The sequence below is a fragment of the Notolepis coatsorum genome (genome assembly GCF_963971535.1).
Source record: "Notolepis coatsorum genome assembly, chromosome: 2".
NCBI classification, from domain to species: Eukaryota; Metazoa; Chordata; class Actinopteri; order Aulopiformes; family Paralepididae; genus Notolepis; species Notolepis coatsorum.
The window spans coordinates 179,075,816-179,099,552 of record NC_140166.1 but is presented as its reverse complement, the minus strand read 5'-3'; the positions used below and the strand labels follow the sequence as shown (position 1 = coordinate 179,099,552).

General features: G+C 41.1%; 1 protein-coding gene across 2 annotated transcripts in view; it reads left to right on the top strand.

Moving 5' to 3' along the window:
* Positions 1-23,737, top strand: part of fryl (furry homolog, like) — a 182,873-nt gene that overhangs the window by 740 nt on the left and 158,396 nt on the right. The window lies entirely within an intron of this gene.

The window sequence follows — 23,737 nt, the reverse complement described above, 5'->3', positions numbered from 1 at the left end:
ATTCTACCCAGCATATCATCTGCAGGTATTGTTTCCCTGGCTGGTTCAATGCTGCCCCTGACTGGTTTAACATTAGTACATCTGCTGTGGCCAACATAGCCGAAACTGTTTACCACATGATATCAACATGATATACAATTATGGTGGGTACTTGACTCGTATCAAATCATTTAGGACATTCCATTCGCTCTATATTTCTGTTAACTGCAGTGGTTTTCTAACGCATGTCAACATAAACAAGTCAGTTATAAGTACACTGTACTTTGTAGGTATTAGAGTTGTCTACCTAAGCCTCACAGCCATATTGCCTGTGTTGGTATCACACTTGGGGAATTGTCAGATTGCATCTGACATTCTTTTAGAGAACTTAATTTGCTCTGTTTAGTGTGTGCATCAGACACACAATGAAGGATTTGTTCGCCGTAGACCAGAGCATGAAGACTACAACACAGAGGAATCTGGTCAGTCTCTGTTATGAGGGCGGAGGTGGAGATGGCCAAACTTTTTCACTCGTGGGCACAATGCACTTCTGATGGGGAGAAATGTCTATCATTCATGAGCCCTGTACGGGGGTTGGATATGCTCTGAATAATCGGGAATTTGATGTTGTCGAGTTGTGTGAATACATGGGCGTCACAGTAGTTGCCTTCAGCAGGTAGAACAAAAACATATCGACTCTTTGTCAGTCAGAGGATGATGACACTGAATTTCACAGCTGCCTGTGTCTGTGTTTGCTATTGCCGCAGTGTTGTGTCAACTGACTTGGAACAAAATGAGCATGGATTGAGCATTGTGTGTACAATACATGGAGTTAGAGATGTGCTTGCTTGCTCTGACTGGTCATTTCTGACCATGGGTCTATATGCATCTGACACGCCCATGCAGGGATAATAAGATACTGATGGTAGTACAGATGTGTAATGAAGTCAACACACAAGCATGCATGCAGATATGGACACACACACGCAGGAAGGAGTCCCTCGGCCTCTAGGTTACAGCTAGGCATCCATCTGCCTTTATCTGGGGCATAATTCCAGGGAATATGTGTTTGTTACTAAACTGCCCTCTGCTAGGATTACCTGTTAACTCAGCAGTTCAGTCGTGGCCACAGAAATATGATGCCTAATCCTATTATTTGTTTAAAAAAACATAAATAAATGATAAAAAAAAAAATATATATATATATAATACGCATGACATGTTAAATATTGGTTTTTAAAGTTATTGTCTATTCAAGCCAATTGTTATACTGGTAGCAACTCTGTTTTCTAATGGTGTTTTCTCTCATTTGGGAAGTTGTTATATTTTTATGTTTGAATTTTTTTCACTTGGTTGGTACACATGTTTACTAATAGACATAATCTGCCACTTTGCCATATGTTAAAAACAAACGAGGTGTCCATGGACAAGGAGCTCACGGCTGCACAAATATCTCGGCTGGTTGTTGACTCTTCGCAACACCTGCTTCTGTGACCTATGACCTCTCGGCACAAGTTGGCCGTTTACCTGCTGCTTTATCAGCAGGACTTGGGGAAACCCTGATTTGAGTTCTTCCAGAATTGTATGATGTTCTATTCTAGCCTTTACAGCCTTCAGTTGGCTGGGCAGTATAAGGCAGAAGATCCCTTATCTCAACCTGGTCCGAAACGGTTGGATCCCAAGTGTGTGTGTCATGTTTGTTTTGAGCTAAATTATTAACCTGAGCTGCTGTATTTGGTTATTTGTCCTCAAAAAGAAAGATTCTGAAACATTTGCTTGCAAGTTTGTTTGAAGTTTTGTTAGAGTTTAGATAGAAGGGCGGCCTGGTCCTCCGTTTGTCATTTGGAAACTAGCTAATTAGCTAAAAAAATCTGGCACACAACTGAAGATGTTCATTAATGTGCACTGTCCCTGGGTAAAAAATAAATAAACAAACTTAAACTCGTGGGTAAAACCAGCCAGACTCCCAAGAAGTATTGGTAAGACATTTTTAAAATCCGTTTCAACGTTCCTGCCCATGAATATGAGCACAAGAATGGCATATTGTTGAGAGATTACAAGTCTGAACAGCATTGCTCCGCCTTATTCGACCAATGAAATCCACAAGTTGCAGGCTTCCTTTTGAAACACACAAGAGCGTAAACAGGCTGGTTTGCACATGTTTGTAAACATGCAGCATCTATGTTGCTCTCCGCTTCATTAGTGTTTCACAGCGCTGCAACCGCAAGTAAAAAATATCTATTTAAAAACAGACTGATTTTAGAAAAATTATCTCTTCATTTTGAAGAAATGAAACGTTTTCAACGGTGAAATAAGAATAAGCCTACATGCGCCATTGGTCATAAACCGCTCGTTACATATACTTTCTGACTTGGCACGAGTCTGCATGTATAAGACCAAGGTTCCAAAACAATGCTTGCTAATGTCATGGTGGGTTTTAAGATATTCGACTACGTATGCTTTATAAATGTGGGTCACTGACTAGAATGAGTTTTTTCCCCATTTCATTGAATGCATTGAAAGGGTTAGTGTACTGTAGCACCAAGTGGAATGAGTGGAGCTAGAAATAGCCTATAATTGAGCCTTGCTGAGGCAGATTATTCTTGGCTTGGGAGAAACGGTTTCGAGCATAATTGATGTTTGGGTCTGACTTCACCAAAGAAACCACCCTAAGAGGCGAGGGCCAGATCTGGGCCTCGCTGATCTACAAACCTACTGGTCTTCTGGCCCTATTATAGCTAGTGGGACGCCTAACGCTCTGGCTGCAGATATCTCGGGAGTCGGGTCAGGTGTAAAGGGAAATGTGTTGAAACATGCAAATAGGTGGTTGTCCATCGACGGCGGCATGAAAGCCTTCCTTCAGAAGAAGCCAGCAATGTTTCCGCTCTATAGGAAAGTAGTGATTACACACCAGGGCCGGGCCTGTCATTTAGTGGTGGTGCAAGCCAGATGTAGGCTATTTAGTTTCCCTTTGTCTCATTTGCTCTATCGCACATGGGTTAAACTCGGTTGTTGGTTAAAGGCTTCACTAACTGTTACTTGATTACTGCTGTGAAGATCGGAGCCCTTGTGTGTGTGTGTCTTGAGAGAGATCTACATATCCAGGCTGTTTGCTTGTGAAACCATGTTAAAGGAACACGCCAACATTATGGGAAATTCGCTTACCCGCCTTCTCCAGAGTCGGACAAGAAGATGGATACTAGGACTTCACGATTAAGCGTAAAAAATATCGCTATATCTTGATTCATAGACGTATGCATGCAAGAATTAAAAAAAAAAATTATAAACTTCATTTTTTAGCGTTTATCGCTTTTCTGGTCAAGCATGACCGACAGATGCAGGGTGAAACGGGAGGGAGAACAGGGAAAGACATTCGGCAAATGACGGCGGGTCCGGGAATCGAACTCGGAGTCAACCAGATCCGTGACGCAGCACGGTATTCCTCGACGCGAAGCAGCACGGTATTCCCCGACGCTTTCGCGTCGAGGTACATGGTGAGCTACTGGAGCTCCCCGCAATCATTTCTAAATGACGACGATTCTGATGTATTTGCATTTGCGTCAAAATGGAGATCAGCATTAAAACACTCGCTCCTATTCCCCTATGCATTCACGTCACACTGCATTCACACATTGACTTATTTGCTTCGGAACAATCCCAGTTGCGATATCAATCACACTTACACGTTGTAAAGCAAAACACGCTATTAATTCACCATTCAATATATTTTCTTACTTTTGTGTTGACTTGTCGCCAGATTCCTGTTTTTGGGTTCCAGGTGAGAGGTAGGAGCTGGACAACACAAGAGTTCCATAGCCGCCCTGAAGTCTTATACAGTCATGTTTATAAAAATCCCACGAAAAATGAGTGAATGAATTTTGTAATGTGTACTGGTAAAACAGTGTGATTATCCAAAATGGCCATCCACTTCATAACATTCTTCTAAAGTCAGGACAAAGGTCAGAACCGAAAGTTGTCATTTGACGGAGTGCTTGTCAAATAAACACCCTGAGCTGACTGGGCCTAACAAAAATAATAGTTGGTTTCAGGTTGGTTGTCAGTTTGGCCATGGGTAGGTAGGGAATTTTTTTTTTTTTTTTTTTTTTTTTTTTTATTCTTTCCCACGGCGACTATGGATAGGGAATTTCTTTATTTAATTAAAATGTTCACAACAACATGGATGCATGTACTCTGCCAGCATGTTTAATATCCATAATACTAAATGTTTGACTAAGATTTCTATGAAACTTTATTCTTAAAAAAAAAAAAAAAAAACTGATTTTTTTTTTTTTTTTTTAATATATAATTTTTTTTTAAAACTCATAAAATATATTGGGTCGCACCTAAATCGGCAGGGTCGGTCGGCAACCTGAAACCAACCATTATTTTTGTTAGGCCCTGACGAGGGCAAACTGGTGTAAGAGGAAAAGAGGCATGATTTATTTTGTATGTTACAAGAGACTTTTAAGTTTAAGTCAAGCACTTTCATATGTTATGTTTAAGTCAAGCACTTTGATATAATGTTATGTTGTCCGTTTAAGAGAGTGCAATAAATGTTTTTATTGAAAAAATAAGAATCGTGTGAGAGAATCGTGATCTCAATTCTTAGGGAGAAAAATCGTGACCGGCTGCAAGCTAGCCTAGCATAAAACTCCGGGAGAGGTATTTTTGGTCAACAGCTAGGCTAGCTGGTAACGGCTTTCATTAATTTGTGCTAGGCTAACTTGCAGCCGGAGAGGAAAAGGTTAATTCCAGCGTTATGGATGTGACGCAGGGACTCCCAACAACGAATAGAATGCCTCAGAAAATGCACTGATTAAGCATGAATTAAATAATTTACATATATATTCATGGCACCTCCTAGGGAGAGTGTAGACACCCCACAACATTTTCTAAATACGGCAACATGACAACCAATCTGCATTATGATTGTGACATGAAATATACAGGCTTTTGTGACATACATCCGGAAAATCACTTGACCTTCAATTAAATGAGTTGACTCTTTACATTGTATTATGTATTGGAGTGCTCTATACATGTGATGGGAGAATGTACTGTGCATGCAGAGGATTATAATTCTGCTGAATTCCCATTAGATGCAGGGCTTTCCCCAGGATTTTCAAACAAGATTGTGCAGAGTCTCAACCAGGGGGTGGTCCCCAGGCCCCCCCCCCCCCAGCCGGGAGTCAAATAAATTGCAATAAAGAACCATTTGCTGTAATTTTTCGGAATTACATTTTTATTTAAGTATAGTGTAAAGTTACACAATAGTTTAACAATGAATATGAAAATACAAGCACACAGCGGAATGGAGGACTGGGCAAATCACATAATAGACAATGATGCGTCTGTTTCTAAGCCGGCCTCAATTCTTCACTGCTAATTTTTTATAAAACTTAATAATAATACGTTTATTTTTTAATACACCACATGGTAGCGCTGCGCTCCTATACCCTGAGATTGGATGCTGCAAAGTCTGTCTAAAGAGTTGACTGCCGTAGGGCTGGGCGATAAAATGATGACTATAATTATCGTGATATATTTTAATAATCGATATCGATTGATAATAAAAAAAATATCTTATTATTATTATTTGTTTTTTTTGTGACCTGCAACAGGGCAGTTTTAAAACCAGAGGCAGTGGACAGACTTGTCTTTCTTGCCTGCAACTTAAAGTAATGGCTTTGCTTGTCCAAATGACAATACTGACCAAATTGAGATATCTTTTTCTCTTGTCCATTTATTTAGTTTGCTTTCTAATTTGAAATACAGTTTGAAACCGTCTGTACACAGTAGGCTATATGTGTGCTAGCAGAGCTAGTCTCCAGTCGTGAGTCACGGTGCACATGTGCGGTGGTTTGTCCACCAAAAAAGCGCCAAAAGATAGAAACGAAACTAGCAGAGCCAGAACTGTTCAACTCCCCTGGAGCCACAGCCAGCAGAGAAGCCCGTTTACTTTAGCTTTCAAACCAGCTGCAGCCTGAGAACTGGAGTGTGAGGGGCTGTAACACTAAATATGGTGGCAATGACAAAGAATTGCTGCAAAATAAACATACATTCTGTTGTTTATAAAAAATAAAATAAAAAAATAATCTATTTAAAGAATATAATTATAGATATTGAGTGATATGATATCGTTATCGATATCGTGATATAATTTTTGGCCATATCGCCCAGCCCTCTGCCGCCATCTTGATAAATTACTCCTATTGCTTAGAGTCTGTTATGCATATTAAGTCACTGGTAAATGACAACGCAGAATGTTAGGTCAACCGATACATTGGTCAAAAATGCCTTTAAAAAAAATTAGACCAGCTTCTATGCATGCACCATGGGGTGCAATTGATCCTGTTACTTTGAGTAAAGAATTTTCCACAAAGGTCTTAGGTACAGAAATGTTTATAAAGGTTTATTTTGGTACCAGGACAATAATCTGAACGTTCACACAGAATAGATAGCAATATTCTCTGTCTGCTCTATTATGTGAACATTCGTTATTGATGTAATTGATGAGTAAAAAACAGATGTGGAAATTCCTTATGGCACTAAGGAATTGGTTTGAAATATGAAATGTAGACTAGACTTAATTAATGGCAAAACATCGGTGGTAGGGCTGAGCCCAACTGTTGGGACCTTCGTTTGTTACGTTGGCATTCAAATCTTAATTAATTAATGGGTTCGAACCCCCGCTTTTTTATTTTATTTTTCAATTTTATCTTTTTATTTTACACAAATTATATATCAGAATATGATATATCAGAATTACCGTAATTCCTCTAATAGTAAGTAACCGGGTCTCAAATACAAGCCGGGTCTCTATTAATGGCCGGGTGCGCTCTTGAGCTAAGCAATTATAAGCCGGCCTCCTAATACAAGCCGGGTTACTAATATACTGAGCTGCATACTGAGCTAGTTACTTGATTTCACTTTGAAAACGTTGAAATGACCAGTGACCACCTGTAATTGCACTGTTTACTATTTCATACAGTACTTGGTTTCAATAAATGAACCCAGTACATTTTACTGGGTTCAAACTGACACAAAATGTTGATTTATTCATTATGATCCGTTTGAAAATTTGAAATATAGGCCTCCCTCTTATACAGGCCTCCTCCTAATCCAAGCCTGGTATCCGCTACAGTTGAAACAAATACAAGCCGGGGTTACTATTAGAGGAATTACGGTATATCACAGTACTATGTTGTGTTTACAATCATTTGAAAGTCACACGTGAACACGGATGCAACAACACAGTCTAGTTGAGATGAGGAGGGGTCACCATCATACATTATCAGGAAATGAATCAATCATGCAAAAAAGAGTTGAGTGACACACTCACCAGTCTCATTTCATAATACAACGTTTCCGAATGGACGTTTGGATTATACCAAGTGTATGCAGTGATGCTGAACTTTCCCAGCGGAACACAAGTTACTTAACGTTACACAGGTATGTTATGCATGTTAATTAAGCTATGCAGAGCTCAGCCCTTTAGCTTGCTATTCGCTAAGATAGCAGGAGCCGTCAGCCAACAAAGATGTTGTTTCAACAAATGTATTCACAAAGTGGATTACCACCCAAACGTTATTGAAGCCTCCCGTGACCAGTAAGTAGGTACTACTACTCTTAATAACTGCAGCAATATGTGCTACGTTATATGCGTAAATGTGTGCTATGTGCCTAAAGTCAAGACTCGACGGTACTGAACCAGAAAAATTATTTAGGAGCAAATTTCTTGAATGATTAAAAACGATGGTTCGAACGTCCGTTCGAAAAACCCTGGCGAAGTTCGAATCCCAAAAACGGGCTTCGGGGACAGCTCTATTGGGTGGTAACTAGGGATGGGTACTTTTCACATTTGAACCGATACGGTACCGGTACCTGTGAATCGATACCGGTACCCAACGGTACCTTTTTTTGGTACTTTAGTCTCAAGAAATTTAATTTACCTACCTCAGTCGTGAAAAAAAAAATCCAAACTTCAAATAACTACAATTTCGACAGTTTTCGGCTTGCCATTGCTCCGACTGCTTTGCTGTTGAATCAAGTCAAATCCTAGGTAAGCACATATTGTGCGTGTGAACGTTGACATGAAAATAAAAAAAAGGGTAAAAATTTTTTTATACCCCCCCCCGGTATCTCACTTGAATCGATACTCGGTAGTACCGACGTGTTTCGGTTCGGTACCTCAAAAGTACCGAATTTGGTACCCATCCCTAGTGGTAACCAGGGCGGGTTCGCTCAATGCCCTGCTTCACAGTTGCATACATTCACACCTGGGTGCTGCCCAGTACAACCACAGTCTGACGCTGTTGACCATTTTGCTCAGAGGTGCTGAATTTATCATAATTTGGTAGTGGTGGGGGAAAATATCGATACAGTATAGTATCTAGGGATGGGCGTGAGTAATCTATTACTCGTAGCTATGAGAAAAATCGATCTTAAATTATAAATGTTTATGAAATTCTTTATTTATAATTTTTTTTAACATATTTGTTTCACATGTATGTGTAAGATTATAACTGTTTGTTGGTTTTCTTAAACATATACGTTAAATAATTTTTTCTTGAGTTTTTCCCCCCTTTACGAGTAATACACGATCACTCGAGTATAGCATGCGATCAATCGATCTGGATTTGTCTTAAAAATGCCCATCCCTATTAGTATCGCGATACTTTGCGTGGCGATACTGTATCGATACAAGGACTCCAAGTATCGATATTTTTTTTATATAAAATTATCTTATGTTTTACATAATTTCAATTTAACCGTAATTTAATTTCAAACCCCCCAGTTGCTGAAGGGCTCTGTGGCTGCATAACTTTATTTCTTTGTATAAGGAAGTTGCATTGTTAATTTCAATACCTGTAATAGTACAGTAGTCCACACACGCACACGTGTGCATTCTGTTAAGTTGGAATATGACTGTAATACAAACAGACTAGTTCAGATTGTCAGGTACATGATGCAACACAGATTACAGTCTTAACATCTGTCTGCTTGAGAAAATCCCATTTGCTGCAATAAAAATGATTGAAGTGAGATGAACAGACTGAAAACTTAATTTTATTAGATAAAACACGTTGACAAAGTTTTACTTTGCAGTTGAAGAAAGGTAATATATCGCAATATTAATATTGCAATACTCAGCATATCGCAATATATATTTATCACAATACTATCGTATCGTGACTTAAGTATCGTGATAATATCATATCATGAGGCATCTGGTGATTCCCACCCCTATAATTTGGTCATACTACTACACACACAACACACACAGGCTATGTGTTGCAGTACTTTCTCAGACAAGCATTTTTCACGGATGTTGAGAAAAGGATGTATGTGGTTTGACAGTTTCAACATAAGATAAGTGCAGGAATGGCGTGTGTTCTCGTTAACGGTACAGAAACAAACTATTTAGAGCTTTTGCATGAACTCAGTAATTTTCCGCTGCAAGAGGTTTAAGAAACGCAAGTAAAAATATTCACTTCACCCACTTCCTTAGTTACCATGGCAACCACTCACTGCTATTCCCAGCCTTTTGGCAGAGAACACTATTCATTTTTAAACGTCTTTAAAACGTACATCTACAGGATGCACTGGGGGGCGTAGACTGGGGGATGATTAGGGATGGGTACCGAATTCGGTACTTTTGAGGTACCGAACCGAAACACGTCGGTACTACAGAGTATCGAATCAAGTGAGAAAAAAAAAAATATATATATATATATATATATATATATATATATTATATTTTTATTTTTTTATTACTTTTTTCTTTTCATGTCAACGTTCACACGCACAATATATGCTTACCTAGGATTTGACTTGATTCAACAACAAAGCAGTCGGAGCAATGACGAGCCGAAAACTGTTGAAATTGTAGTTATTTGAAGTTTGGATTTTTTTTTACGACTGAGGTAGGTAAATTAAATTTATTGAGACTAAAGTACCGAAAAAAGGTACCGTTGGGTACCGGTATCGATTCACAGGTACCGGTATCGGTTCAAATGTGAAAGGTACCCATCCCTAGGGATGATACAGTCGCGCTCCAGTGACGTCAGTGAATTTGCTGATGTTGTTAGCTTTATAGCAACGTTAGCTGACGGTATTGTCCCCACAAAGAAGGTGCAGATTTTCCCAAACCAGAAACCGTGGGTGGACAATTCCATCCGAGTGGCCCTGAATGCTCGTACCGCTGCTTACAACTCGGGCCGAGCATCGGGAAATATGGAAGAGTATAAGGTAGCAGCCTATATGCTACGCAAGGAGGTGCGGGCTGCTAAACGGCGATATGCGAACAAGATGGAGACACAGATGGCACAGAACGACACGAGAGGCTTATGGCGGGGAGTACGAACGAAAAGTTAACTGATAATAAAGTCAGCCCCTCCTCAATAGTGAGTGCCGATGCCTCTCTCGCGGATTAACTCAACTCCTTTTACGCCAGGTTTGGAGCGAGCAGTGGCGACGTTAGCTCACTGGCTAATGACGTCACTGATGCGCCGGCTGCCGCAGATTAGATAAAACACGTTGACAAAGTTTTACTTTGCAGTTGAAGAAAGGTAATATATCGCAATATTAATATTGCAATACTCAGCATATCGCAATATATGCGATATGCGATATATGCGATATGTCAAACATTTTTGACGGAACACAGCGTGAGATTAATGTTTAAGGGTATAAATACTTGGAAAGCGGCTGGCCCAGATGGGATAACATAGGGCTGGGCGATATGGCCAAAAACGTTATCGCGATAAAATTATAAAATTATTTTCATATAACTCGATATCGATAATTATCGTTGATATAATTTCTGTCAAGTTTAATTAACTTATGCCCGGCGCCGATGGACGGGCTATTAATAGACTTGTTTTGCTGCTGCGAATGTCTCGAGTTGATGTCGTCATCAGTCCGCGCACGTTCTTCTACGCACCAGTGCATAGATTATTATATTCCACCAGGGGGCAACCTACCGCCACTTATAAGAATGGAACTAAGTTAGCCAGAGCAAGCGGTGTATCCTATGACAATGTACTAACTATCACCCTAAAATACTCCGTTCCGCCCCAATACATTGCAACGACGTCCACCGCATAGTTACGCCACACTACTCTAACCGTTGCCTCAGAATTCACGCCACACACCCACTCCGCACGTAAACTATAAAATAGCGGCGTGCAAGCTAATTATCCTAGCCAGCCTTGTTTCCAATGTACTAACTGTCACCCTAAAATACTCCGTTCCGCCCCAATACATTGCAACGACGTCCACCGCATACCCCACACTACTCTAACCGTGGCCTCAGAATTCACACCACACACCCACTCCGCACGTAAACTATAAAATAGCGCCGTCAGGCCACTGAACTTAGAAGCAGGCCAGGCCAGTGTTTCCGGTTGCGGCGGCGCGATAGTTAGATAACCTAAGTGGGGAACAACCAGGAGATCACTGTGACCGAGAGTAATGCAGTCTAAACAGTCATAAATCTTTAATTCAACTTCAGCCCTGATTTTTTGTTTGACATTACAAAAAATCCATCAAAATCTGTGTTGCTGCTAATCATTGACACATGCCTAGCCTGTAATAATCCCCCCCAGAAAAATTTACTTTGCATTTGATATATTGAAAATATTTTACTTTTTGTGTTTTTTTTAACAATAATTTGTGATGCCATCACACAAACTGGCATTTAAAGGGTAAACATTCAAAAATGTATTGAATATGTGTTTTCTTTTCTTTTTTACAATAATTTGTGATGCCCATCACAAACACTGGCAGGGTAAAAATTCAAAAATTCCTGCACCAGAATGCAGGAAATTAAGTTTTTGTAACAAAATAATTGTGTGTGTGTGTGTGTGTGAGAGGGAGAATGACGGACAATTGCTTGCTGTGAGAGAGAGAGAGAATTAAGTACATTTGCTGAAATACAGTTGTTCTTAATTTTCTCACTTGCTATGTGAGAATGTTAGTTATGTTCTCAATGCCCCTTGCATTGTATGAGTTGTGTGGAAGCGTTTGCTAGTTCTTGTGCTATCCCTTTGTACATTGTGACTGTCTGACAAAAGTTAACAATAAATAATGGTATTAGGAATACATTTGCCTCCTGCGTGAACTGTGCATAGCTGAATAGACTGTATTTTAACGCCGGTCATATGGTGGTATGGTGGAGCCAGCTACGTTCTCAGGTGGTACTTGGTGTAAAAAGTTTGAGAACCACTGGTCTAACGTTATCTAGCTGGCTAGCTACTGATAGCTCCTTATATCAACAAATGCTCCGGCAATAGTCGAGTGCATGAGACCTCCGTTAGCTAGGTAGCTAACGTTAGCTCACTGTTTAAACGAAATGACCCAGTAAAGTAAATAGTTCACTTTAGTTTAATACATGAGGCGTTGTCTAATGTTATCTAGTCGGCTAGCAGTAGCTACAGATAGCGCCTGATATCAATGTCATATAACATAATTGACATTATTTGTTTTTGCAGCTGTTGGCTAATTAGCTATCATGCTTCATAACTGAACACTGCGAACATCTTATACGTTTCAGACCCTGTTAGTCAAGTTGAACTATCGCTCTGACTGGGGCATGAGGGCATGCTGAATGTGATTTGACCAAAGCAGAGTATACACACAGACAGTGGAGCTGTTTGCAGATAGCGAGCATTTTGACTTGCGTGGTGGCGATGTCTCGCAGATAATACAACTACAAGTATAATTATATAATATATATATTTTATTAAAAAAAAATCTATATATATTTTTTTTAATAAAACCAAAAACGATCGGTATTGGCTAGGGGTGGGAATCACCAGTTTCATCATGATACGATACGATATCGATTCTTTGGACAACGATACGATATTTGCCGATATCACAAAGTCTCTCACGATACAATACGATACGATTAGATTCAGGTGCCTGCGATCGATATGAGATGATATCATATGCCCATTTAACACAATCAGTAACATTTAGATCAACAAAAAAAAGGTAATGAATATCATTTGACATTTGTATTTTTGAGCTCTTCCAGACATTTAAAGGAAAATCAATCTATTGTTTTTAATACAAATAGACCTCCTGTTCACTGTAAAGTGCCACGTTTTTATATATTGAGCTTTAAACTTTAAGCTACATTTTTTGGAACTCAAAACTCACAACCTCCCTCTCCCAAACCGTTCCTACAACAATTTGTTGATGTTGCATGATCATGTATAGGCCTACATTTATTATGTATTATATTGTTTATGTTTAAATAACATTTAGACATCAAACTCCTCTGACCTCATCTGGTCTTTCCAAAGACGCGCGCACACACACACACACAGAAAGGGAGAATGCTATGCTGTAACATCTACACACACAGAGCTACTGCTGTTGTTCTTGGGCGGATATGAGACTCGCCACAGGATTTTCAAAATAAGAGTATCGATATGAATCGATCTTATTACATCGATCCGATTCGATTGTTGATAATTACATCGATGTATCGATCTGGATCGATGTATCGTCCCACCCCTAGTATTGGCCGATATGGCTCATAGGTGATTATTAGTTGCTGCACTTGCTACCAGAAGGCTCCGGTTCAGTTAGTAGTAGAGGCTCTGTTGTGATTTTTGCACAATAAATATTCAACATTCTCTTTTGAGACTCCGCCTCAGACTCTTATCATTTGGCACTAAAAGCTAAACATTGTCACCGATATGGCTGTCCGCAACATGTCATTAATTGTGTACGCGAGGTGGTTCAGTGACGATGCTAACGTGAGCTAGGTTAGCTAGCATGAGCTACCGGCAGATGGAAAGACTAACGTTACTGGTGAAAATGTGATTTACGTTGGAATACTCCTTTGCCAACTTGCTGTACTTTGCTTGCAGGTCTGCAGCCATGATTGCTGGATTATGAATAGCCCCAACTTTAGCCAAGGTAACGTTATACCTTTAACGCTAGCTTTTTCGGTTAGCTGTTCAATGCTAATAACGCCACCAAGCGAACCCACCTGAGCTCCCCGTCAACACCGCTCTGTCGGGAGGATGGCATTTAAGAAAGTATCTGCTGTTAAAATGACAAACAGCATTGACACTAATTCACGGTCGGTTAAACACACGTTTGTTTTATAATGCTCACTCAACAGGCCGCAGTGTTGTTGATAAATTACGTGGTATCAGAGCGCAGCATTAGAGGGTACTCTCCGATACCAGCATTTTAGGCAGTATCGGCGGCATTTCCGATACTGGTATCGGTATCGGAACAACTCTAATGATGATTATCGTTATATCGCCCAGCCCTACAACACAAACGCCGTTGTGGATAAACGGGGCTATCGTGGACAGAAAAAAAAACACTTTAAACAAAATGTCACTTTAAAAAATTGAATCTTAGAAACACTTTAAAAGAAGGAGGTACTGTATAGTTTAGATATATTAAGAGTTAGGGCGGCTAAGTGGCACAGTGGGCAAGGCGCTCGCCACTAATGCAGGAGATGCTGGGTTCAAGCCCAGCTTTCGGCATTGCTACCAGCTTGGCTGATCGTTCATACTAACGCAATTGGCAGTGTTAGGGGTGGGAAGCTGGTGGGTGGGGATCGGACGTTGTGGACAGCGACTCCTACAGGTAGGTTGGTGCGCCTGCGCAGCAGAATCAGGAAGCGTGTCCCTCCCATGCAGACCCTCGCTGCTGAGAGATCGCGCTGTGCAGGTGAAAAGATGCGACGGCTGCCTCCTCGTGTACCGGAGGGGACACATGATGCAAGGCTTCGTCCACATTGCAGCCGGCCTGTGGGAGGCATGGCCTAACAGCGTTCGAGACAGGGGAGGGTAGAATTGGACAATACGAAATTGGGATGGGAGAAAAATGGGAGAAAAAGTAGATAAAAAAAAGATACATTAAGAGTTAACATTGTAAATTGTATAATGCATAGTAGTGTATATAAGAACCAGTTTCTCAGGAACCTAGCATGTCTTTTTTCGTACCATGCATATCTTGTGTCTTATCTATTTTATTTTTTCGATGCCTATTTTATTATTGTATTTTGCACAATCAATGCGGGCAAGACCACCCGCATTTCACTGTATGCCCTGGTATGTATGTGACAAATAAACCTCTTGATTCTTGATCTTTAAAACTCATTCAACTCAAAATTCGGTAAATTATAATCTTACGAAACATGAAATCACATCAAATTTATTATTATTATATGTTTATTTAGCAGTAAATCGTTTTGTTTTAGTGTTACAGATTTCCCCATTCTGTCTGCTCATTATATAGCCTCTGGATGCTAGCAGTTACATTGACGCAGTTACAGTGATGGAGGAGTTCACTGTATTGAATAAAGAGTTGCAAATATTTTAACTAAAACATGCCACTAGACCTCGTGTGAATTTCCCCAATAAGTTCACTATTCTAAGCAATGTTTCCCCCCAAATTCCTGAGTTTAATTCCCCATGGAAAATATACTGAACGTTTCCTAAAATCTTCCAGAAAGTTTCTGACCCTTTGCAACCCTATGTGTGAAACTTTCAGTACATTTTCCATGGGGAATGGAGTGCACTTAAAGCACATCTTGATTGTTTCATTTCAAGTCTATTGTTGTGGTGTACAGTGTTGTCATGATACTGGAATTTCGACTTCGATACGATACCTTGAAAAAGTATCGATACTTCGATACCATTTCGATACAAAAAAGAATAAAAAATTATAATATATATATATATTTTTTTTTAACATTTTGCTTTTGTTGCTGGTTGATTCTCCTCAGCTTCTCTCTGGTACTATACGAGAAGATAAATACACTTTTAAAACCCTTTGTTTATCTTTAGATCAGAGAGAGAGAGAGAGAGAGAGTGGCTGCTGGAGATTTGAGGTCTACTGAGTAGAGCTGCCGCGATAACCGCATTACCGCGGTATCGCTGTTGCATCACGCTCACCGCAGAGTTAGGCTGAATACCGCGGCGTCACAGCTGTTTTTTATCATAATAATAAAGTTGGCTTGCGGCTCTGCAGATATACCCTACTCGGTTCCAAGCGACCCTATTGGTCCAGCCTGGCTCTGCGGCTCTGCAGATACCCCCTACTCGACGCGTCACACTTTGTAGCCTCTGAACGAAAACAGAACGCTGCGCCGCCATCTTTACTGCCTCGCTAAGGATGCATTTCATTCAGGATTTGTTTGCGACAGAACCAAGTGCAATAAACAAAAAAGAATGGATTCACTGTGTATTCTGCCTTATTTATTGATGAAACAAAACCGACATCAACCCAATTTACCACCGAGCGGAGAGTTTAGTGTCACAACAAGATCGCTGATGTGTTAAGTTTGTTGTTGTGATTAGCCTAATACTACAGTCAGCCGATATACACGAGATGTAACAACGTTAAACCCGGGTTTGCTTGGTAGAATACACAATGAGAGGTAACGTTAGCTTTGGCAGAATAGACGCAACGAGAGTCTGGTTAATGTTGTTATTGATTGATTGATTGAAACTGTGTTAAACTCTGGCTTGCTGCAAGCCCTCGGACATCTATGCCCACGGAGCTTTCAGTGTACACAAGCGAGCAGCCCCGCCTGCATCCCCATTCCCCAAACGGAGTAGTACCTGGCTGCAGTGGAAAAGGAACGAAGTACCAGGTGCCTAAAGCAGGTCGAGTCGAGTAGGTAATATGCAGTGGAAAAGCGCCATTAGACTAGAGGCAGGCTATAAGAGTAGACTACTAAAAAAAAAAAAAATGCATTCAAACTTTTTTTTTTTTTTGTGCGCACTGTGCGGTAATTACCGCGGCGGTAGGAAATATTGCGCAAATTCGTGCGGTAAGGAAAATATCAATACCGCGGCAGCTCTACTACTGAGCGCACCTTTCTAGTTATGACCCGAAAATGAGGGTACTTGAGAGAGAGAGGGAGATTTCTCCGGAGCTATGCTCGGAGCATTTATTAACGTTACATTTTCAACAACATTGCTGCTAATTGGACACTTCATGGAAACGTTGTCGAGTTCATGCGTGTACTAGTGTAGGATGGGCTCTGACCTAACGTTGGAAACGGGGTAGTTGTGTCGAGTTCATGCGTGTACTGGTGTAGTGTGGGTGGGCTCGGCTTGACGTTACTCCGTTTCCATGAAGTAATTATAAAGGTGGCCAGCTAGCTAGCATAAGCTAACGGAGGAACGACAGCTAACGTTAGCTAATAATAGCTTTGTTTACAAACTGAAGACAGGGCTGCCCGGCTGTGAGGGGGAGGAGGCTGCAGCAGCTTGTGTCTGTTGCCGGTCTCTGAGGAGGAGGCGGAAGGGCAAGCGTGCTCTGGCAGCGCGTCTGTCTGTCAACAACTTGCGGGAGCAAGCCAGCTGGTATCGGTACTGCAGAAAGTATCGATACTTCGGGAAATGAGTATCGAAACCATTTTAAATATTCAGTATCGATATGTATCGATATTTCGATATTTTTGACAACACTAGTACCGTGTACAGAGCCAAAACTGTCAATATTCAAATATTTATGTATGTCCCAACACACACACCAACACTCATTTCCCTAATGCCTTACCCTAACCATTACATAAGGACTATATGCCTAAACCTAACACTTTTCCTAGCCTGAATCTAACAATTTCCTAATCCAAACCATAACCTCTAACCTGAAAATTGCTCCTATTCTCCAGACTTGTGCCATACTTGCCTCAACAACAAAGAAAATATTTTCATAGCTCCTGTATACTCTTCATAAGTCTAGTGTATTGGGCTACTTGTAAGACTACTGTGACATTGTAAGACTTATGTGGTTGGACTGGCCTTGTTTAGGCTATATTTAGGCCTAACTGTTACATGAAAACACTGACTGCATTGCCTTCCTCCCAACCCCTCTACACAATCATCACACACACACACACACACACGCACTCACACTCTATCTGCCATGTCCTCATAACAATGTATTGGGCAACTATACTGTGGCTTCTGTGGTTTGGCAGGCCTTGTTTAGTCTATCAAGATATAATGGCAATATATATACTGAAATAAATTTAGACCTCGGCTGTATTATGTATTATTATGGTATTTCTGTTTCATAGTTTATATATAAAAAAAAGTTTTCGCCAATGCTGCCCATTCTAAAATCTAAATGAAAACGATCAAATTTAGCCTACATCTGTTCACAATATATCAAATAGTCAACTTCCGCTTGTAGATTGGATCTCGGTTATTGTCACGCCTTTTACAGCATGTTATATAATATGCCCAAATATTGATGGAGTTAGACAATTATTGAAATATTTCTTACATCTTTTAGCCCATATAATTCCTCACATGTATATTTTGAATAGTAAATGTGCAAGGGAATGTGTGGTATGCATGATGTGACTCACCAGTTCAAGTGATGAGTGCAACAACACTAACTACTCTGAATGAGAATTAACGGGAGAATTTACTAAATGGGAGCACAGAGGGAGAAAGGGTTAATCATGGTGAAACCCATCGAGGGTGGGCAGGTACGATTATTATATTTTTTGTAGCTTGTAAATGATTAATTTATAGGCCTATTCATTCTGTAACATGTTTTTTCCTATTCAATGTAATATTGGTTATATTCCTTCATGTGATTTAAGACTGAAAGTGGCATAAATGCTTCACCTCCAGGTCTGGTTTGCGCACGCATACAGCTAATCATATACCACAAAATTGCATCAGTACAAGGAAATCAAAAATGTTAGGTAGCATCCGTTATGTCGCATCCATAACGCAAATATCTGCTCTTATAAACTGAGGAGCATGGCCATGTATTGATCACGCAGAACCTTCATGAAAGTTGGCTTTACGCAGAACGTTTTGATACGGTCATGCGTAAAATACATGTGCAATAATTATCAATGTAATGTTGCCATTTTAAAAACTGCGTATCCCTTACAACAGTTGTATAAAACATGGAATTATCCAACTATATAGGTCAGACAAATTAAGAACATCAAAATATACACCATTGTGATGTATTTCAAGGTGTTTCTGTGCTCAATGTCTATAACCAAATTATTTCATGCTGAGGTTGACGTTTGCATGGAAATGCCCATATCTACCGTATCTCCTTGTTCTGACTCTGGAGGAGACGGTAAACGCATTTCCCATAATGTTGGCATATGCTTTTTTTAGTTTTTCAGAATTAATGCGAGGAAGATGCACAATGCGGCACTGAGCAGCAGCAGTAGACATACGAATTAGAACTCAGACATAAGACTTTTCAACACAAAGGCTGAAGGCTGTCTCCCTCTCCTTATCTGCATTTTCCAGGATGGACACAGGAGGATCCTCCCACCTGTCACATCCTTGCCAGACCTAGGAAACTGCAGGGGGGGGGGGGGGGGGGGGGGGTTAGGTGGAGGACGAGTTAACCATTGATCGGATGAGCACTGCTCTGTTGACCTTTTAGCTGTCCCTCTCTGTCTCGGTACTACAACATGCTTCACACTTCACTCTACCTTCCCTCACAGAACTGGTTGGTCGTTCAAGTTCAGCAAATGGCCTGATTCATTAGCATTTTTTTCCTCTTACCTGGGAATGCATTAGATCTATATATAGTGGGAGCTCAAGTCAGTGGTTGTTTTCACTACAGCCTCCTTGATGTACAGAGAGTCTTGTCTCACTCCTTCTCTCCTCTGCGGTCACACTGGAGTTGCTGAGCTGGAACAGGAAGTCGGATCTTATTTTTTCATAAGTGAAGCCAGTGGGTGAAGAGTGTGCGTCTGAGAAAGTAACTTTGTTCTGCAGTGTTTGCGATCGGTAGGGTGGGTGTGTCATGCTATGTGTGATACATGGGGTGTTAAAAATTTAAAGTTGTGAGTGGTGACTTGATGTCAATGCTGCCCCCCACCCCCTGCCAGTAAGGATGCCATTTAGCTTTTCACTAGGGATGGGTACAGAATCCGGTACTTTTAAGGGTATTGACCGAATCATGTCTGTATATGGGAAATTAGCTTATTTGGCATCTACCCTGGAGTTAGACAAGAAGATGCATACCCTTTTTCTTCTCTGTGCATGCAGTAGGAGTAGGAAGACACGCACCATTAGCCTAGCTTAGCATCAGTCACTGGAAGTAGGTTCCTCCATTAGCCTAGTTCCCAACGTCTTCCTACTCCTACTGCATGCAGAGAAGAAAAAGGTATGTATCCTCTTGTCTAACTCCAGGGTAGATGGCAAATAAGCAAATTTCCCAAAATGTTGGAGTTTTCCTTTAACACTTTGATTACCACTGGTGAACATGGTAAAATGTGGTTAAATGCAGCCCAGCACCCACTTCAATGATAGCATTGTGAACCCATAATTTCTGTCTTAAATGTGTCTAATCTGCCAGTCGTTTATCAATGACTTGTCGACAATCAACATTGTCGAAACGGATTGTTTTTTAATTGCTTTATTTCCGTTTTATAGCATTTTGAAAAGCCCTAGTTTTTCAGGAAAATATAAAGATTCCGGGCATTTACTGGAATATTCTGGCATACACAAATACATTTTTCGGCCTATTTATGAATAGTTTTCAAATAAACGCTAGATTATCGATACTATATGTGTACTTATGCACACTATAGAAGCGGGCTGAAATATTGATTTCCTGATCAGCGAGCACACACACACACACACACACACACACACATATGGGACACGTTGATATATCTGTGAAAAAAGCTCTGATTATCCCAAGACTGGTAAAATAGATTCCTTACCTCAGATCAGATGTTATCCAAAAAGATTATTCCAATTCCTGATCGCCATTCCAAATATCGATCGTGTTTATTGATTCAGCGTTGGGTGCTGGAAATACATAATCCACACTGTTCTGGGGCCGGCAATCAACTTGGGTCTCTTCAGTTGGCTTGACGGAAAAGTAAAATGCAGACAACGCTTGCAGCAATATTATATATATATATATATATATATATATATATATATATTAACATTGTTCTAAATAAATAATAATAATAATAAATCATTTGAAGTTTGGACAAATTCTTTACAACTGAGGTAGGTAGATTACATTTTTAGAGACTAAAGTACAGAAAAAAGGTACCGTTGGGTACCGGTATCGGTTCAAATGTGAACGCTACCCAACCCTACTTCTCACACTTTGAAGTTCTCAGTCTGGCTGGCTTCTCCCATTTTTGGTCTGACTCATCAGCTCGCTCTTCCTCCTCGCTTTGTTTGATCATCAGACCGAGACCGGCCCAGACCAACAGCCCCTTCTATTGATCTCGTCTGTGCTGCTGATGTCACTGTATTTGCTCCGTTTTGACTGTCCATTTTCACTCTTCAAACAGACGTTTGAACATTGTTGAGCCGGCATATTGCTTTGGCTTTTACAGCCTTTGCAGTCTGCCGGGATTAGGGTTGGGTACCGTTCACATTTTAACCGATACCGGTACCCAACAGTACCTTTTTCGTTACTTTAGGCGCAGTTTAGACTGAAACGCTCGCGGGTGAATCCAGCAAAATATTTTTCCGGATGTGCCTTTTGTTCATACGGCAACAGCGTTTTTGCGGGAAGAATCCGCAAAAAAGTGAAACCACCTTCCTGCGTGGAAATCCTAGAAACTATACACCTTTTGCGCTATCTGAACAGTCAAACTGCATAAAACTATGACGAAAGGGTTCTCAAGGCTCTTGTCGCATACTGCTTACGTCACAGGCATGCGCCAGTAGCCTAGAAGCGTATACAAAGCGAACAAGCATGTCTGATTCTATCCACGGAGATCACCTGAAGGCTACATTGGCAGTACTTTTAAATACACAAGAATCAGTCCAGCGGCTATCGCAACTATTAGTGACTGGAGCCACTGTCTGTGTGACTCTGCTTTGGTCCAATCACATTCCCCCACCCACAGTCTGCGAATCAGAGGCAGAGTAGGGCGGGTCTTCACAGCACGCTTGGTTGTCTCAACGACTTGAGGCAGTGTAGCGTATGGGTTAGCGGGGCTCCGTCGTCTCGAGTCGACGGCACTTATAGCCTCGTCTGCACGAAGAATTCCCCCCCAAACACTAGTCTAAACGCAAAATTAAAAGTGAGACCGCAAGACTACTTCTGCGGTTTCTGTTCAGACTCTCCGTCTAAACATGGCCTAGTCTCTAAAAATGTAATCTACCTACCTAGTTTTTTTTTTTTGATCTTTTTCCTCCGATTTTCTCCCATCCCAATGTTTAGTCGTTATGCCAATTCCCAATCCCCTTCCTGGTCGCTGCGCACTTACCCCCCACAGTCGGTCTGGGAGAGCACTGGAGGCTATCGCGTGCTTCCTCCGACACACGTCTAGCCAATCAACCGCTTCTTTTCACCTGGCAGCGCGGACTCTCACTGAGAGGGTGTAACGTGTGGAAGGATCACACTACCCCCCTTAGATCCTATCCGCGCTGAGCAGGCGCCCCGGCCCCCGACCGAACTGTAGGAGTCGCTGTTTACAACGACCCGGACCCACCCTCTAATACAGCCAATTGTATGTGTTAACGGCCAGCCAAGCTGGTGACAACGCCAGAGCTGTGAGCTGGATTCGAACAGGCGAATCCAGCGTCTCCGGTGTTGGTGATGAACGCAATCTCCGCTACGCCACCTGACCGCCCCTCTACCTACCTAGTTGTAAAGAATGTGTCCAAACTTCAAATGATTTATTATCATTATTGTTTATTTAGAACAATATATATCTTTATTTTCTTTCATTACCGAAATGTGGCACCGGTGGATCTCACGTTAATCGGTACTCTGTAGTAGGGCTGCACGATTTTGGGAAATAATCGAATATCTGACCGATATTGCGATTGCGATTAAATTTGCGATTATAATATATATTTTTTAAAGCAGCCCCACAGAGGTTTATTGTAAAATGCGGCTTGCATCTGGCCTACGCTGTGGGTCTTTTCAGGACACCGAGCCTGACAATTTTTCTTTTTACCTGGGAATCGATACCGGTACCCAATGGTACCTTTTTTTTCTGTACTTTACCCTCCCTCTCTGAAGTCAACTTCACAACACACAATCTAAAACCCCCTACCTCCCTCTCCCAAACCGATCTTGTATCTCAATGGGACTTCCTGGTTAAAAAAACTAAAAAAAACTAAATAAAAGATAAAAAATTGCAGTTCTTGTTTTGCAATTTGATAATTGCATCATTCCAAAATCGCGATTTTGATTTAAAATCGATTAATCGTGCAGCCCTACTCGGTAGTACCAACGTGATTCGGTCGATACCCATAAAAGTACCTATCCCTAGCCGGAATGTTGCACACATGTAGCACACGGACGGCACCTGTGGCCTGGCTGTAGAGCCGGAGATGAGCTGTCCCTCTTTTAACGGCAGGCCCTTTTCAGCCATGATGATGATGATGATGATAACTGGATTGAAACGGTGTCTGCTGCGGTGCCGTGGGGAGGCTGTGTGATCACTTTTCTATAACTGCCTCTTGGATGGAGTGGGTAATCTTCAGATTATTAACTACGCTTGGGGCGGACGTTCTAATTCTAGCTGTGCACTGACCGAGCATCGCTGGGGCCAGCAGTGGGCTGTATGCTGGTGACCTGTGTGGCACCGCTTTGACTGGGGGGCTGGACAGGCTTCTAGCTGCAGCACGCTGCCCTGCTAAGCCCTGGACCATTTCACATACTGACCAACTGACCAATGGCTGACCAGGACAGCTGTCTGTGGTGGGACAGTACCTGAACGGAGGTTGCTCAAACTATATTGAAATACTGTGGCAATTTATAACCGCCCCTACCTACCCCCAAA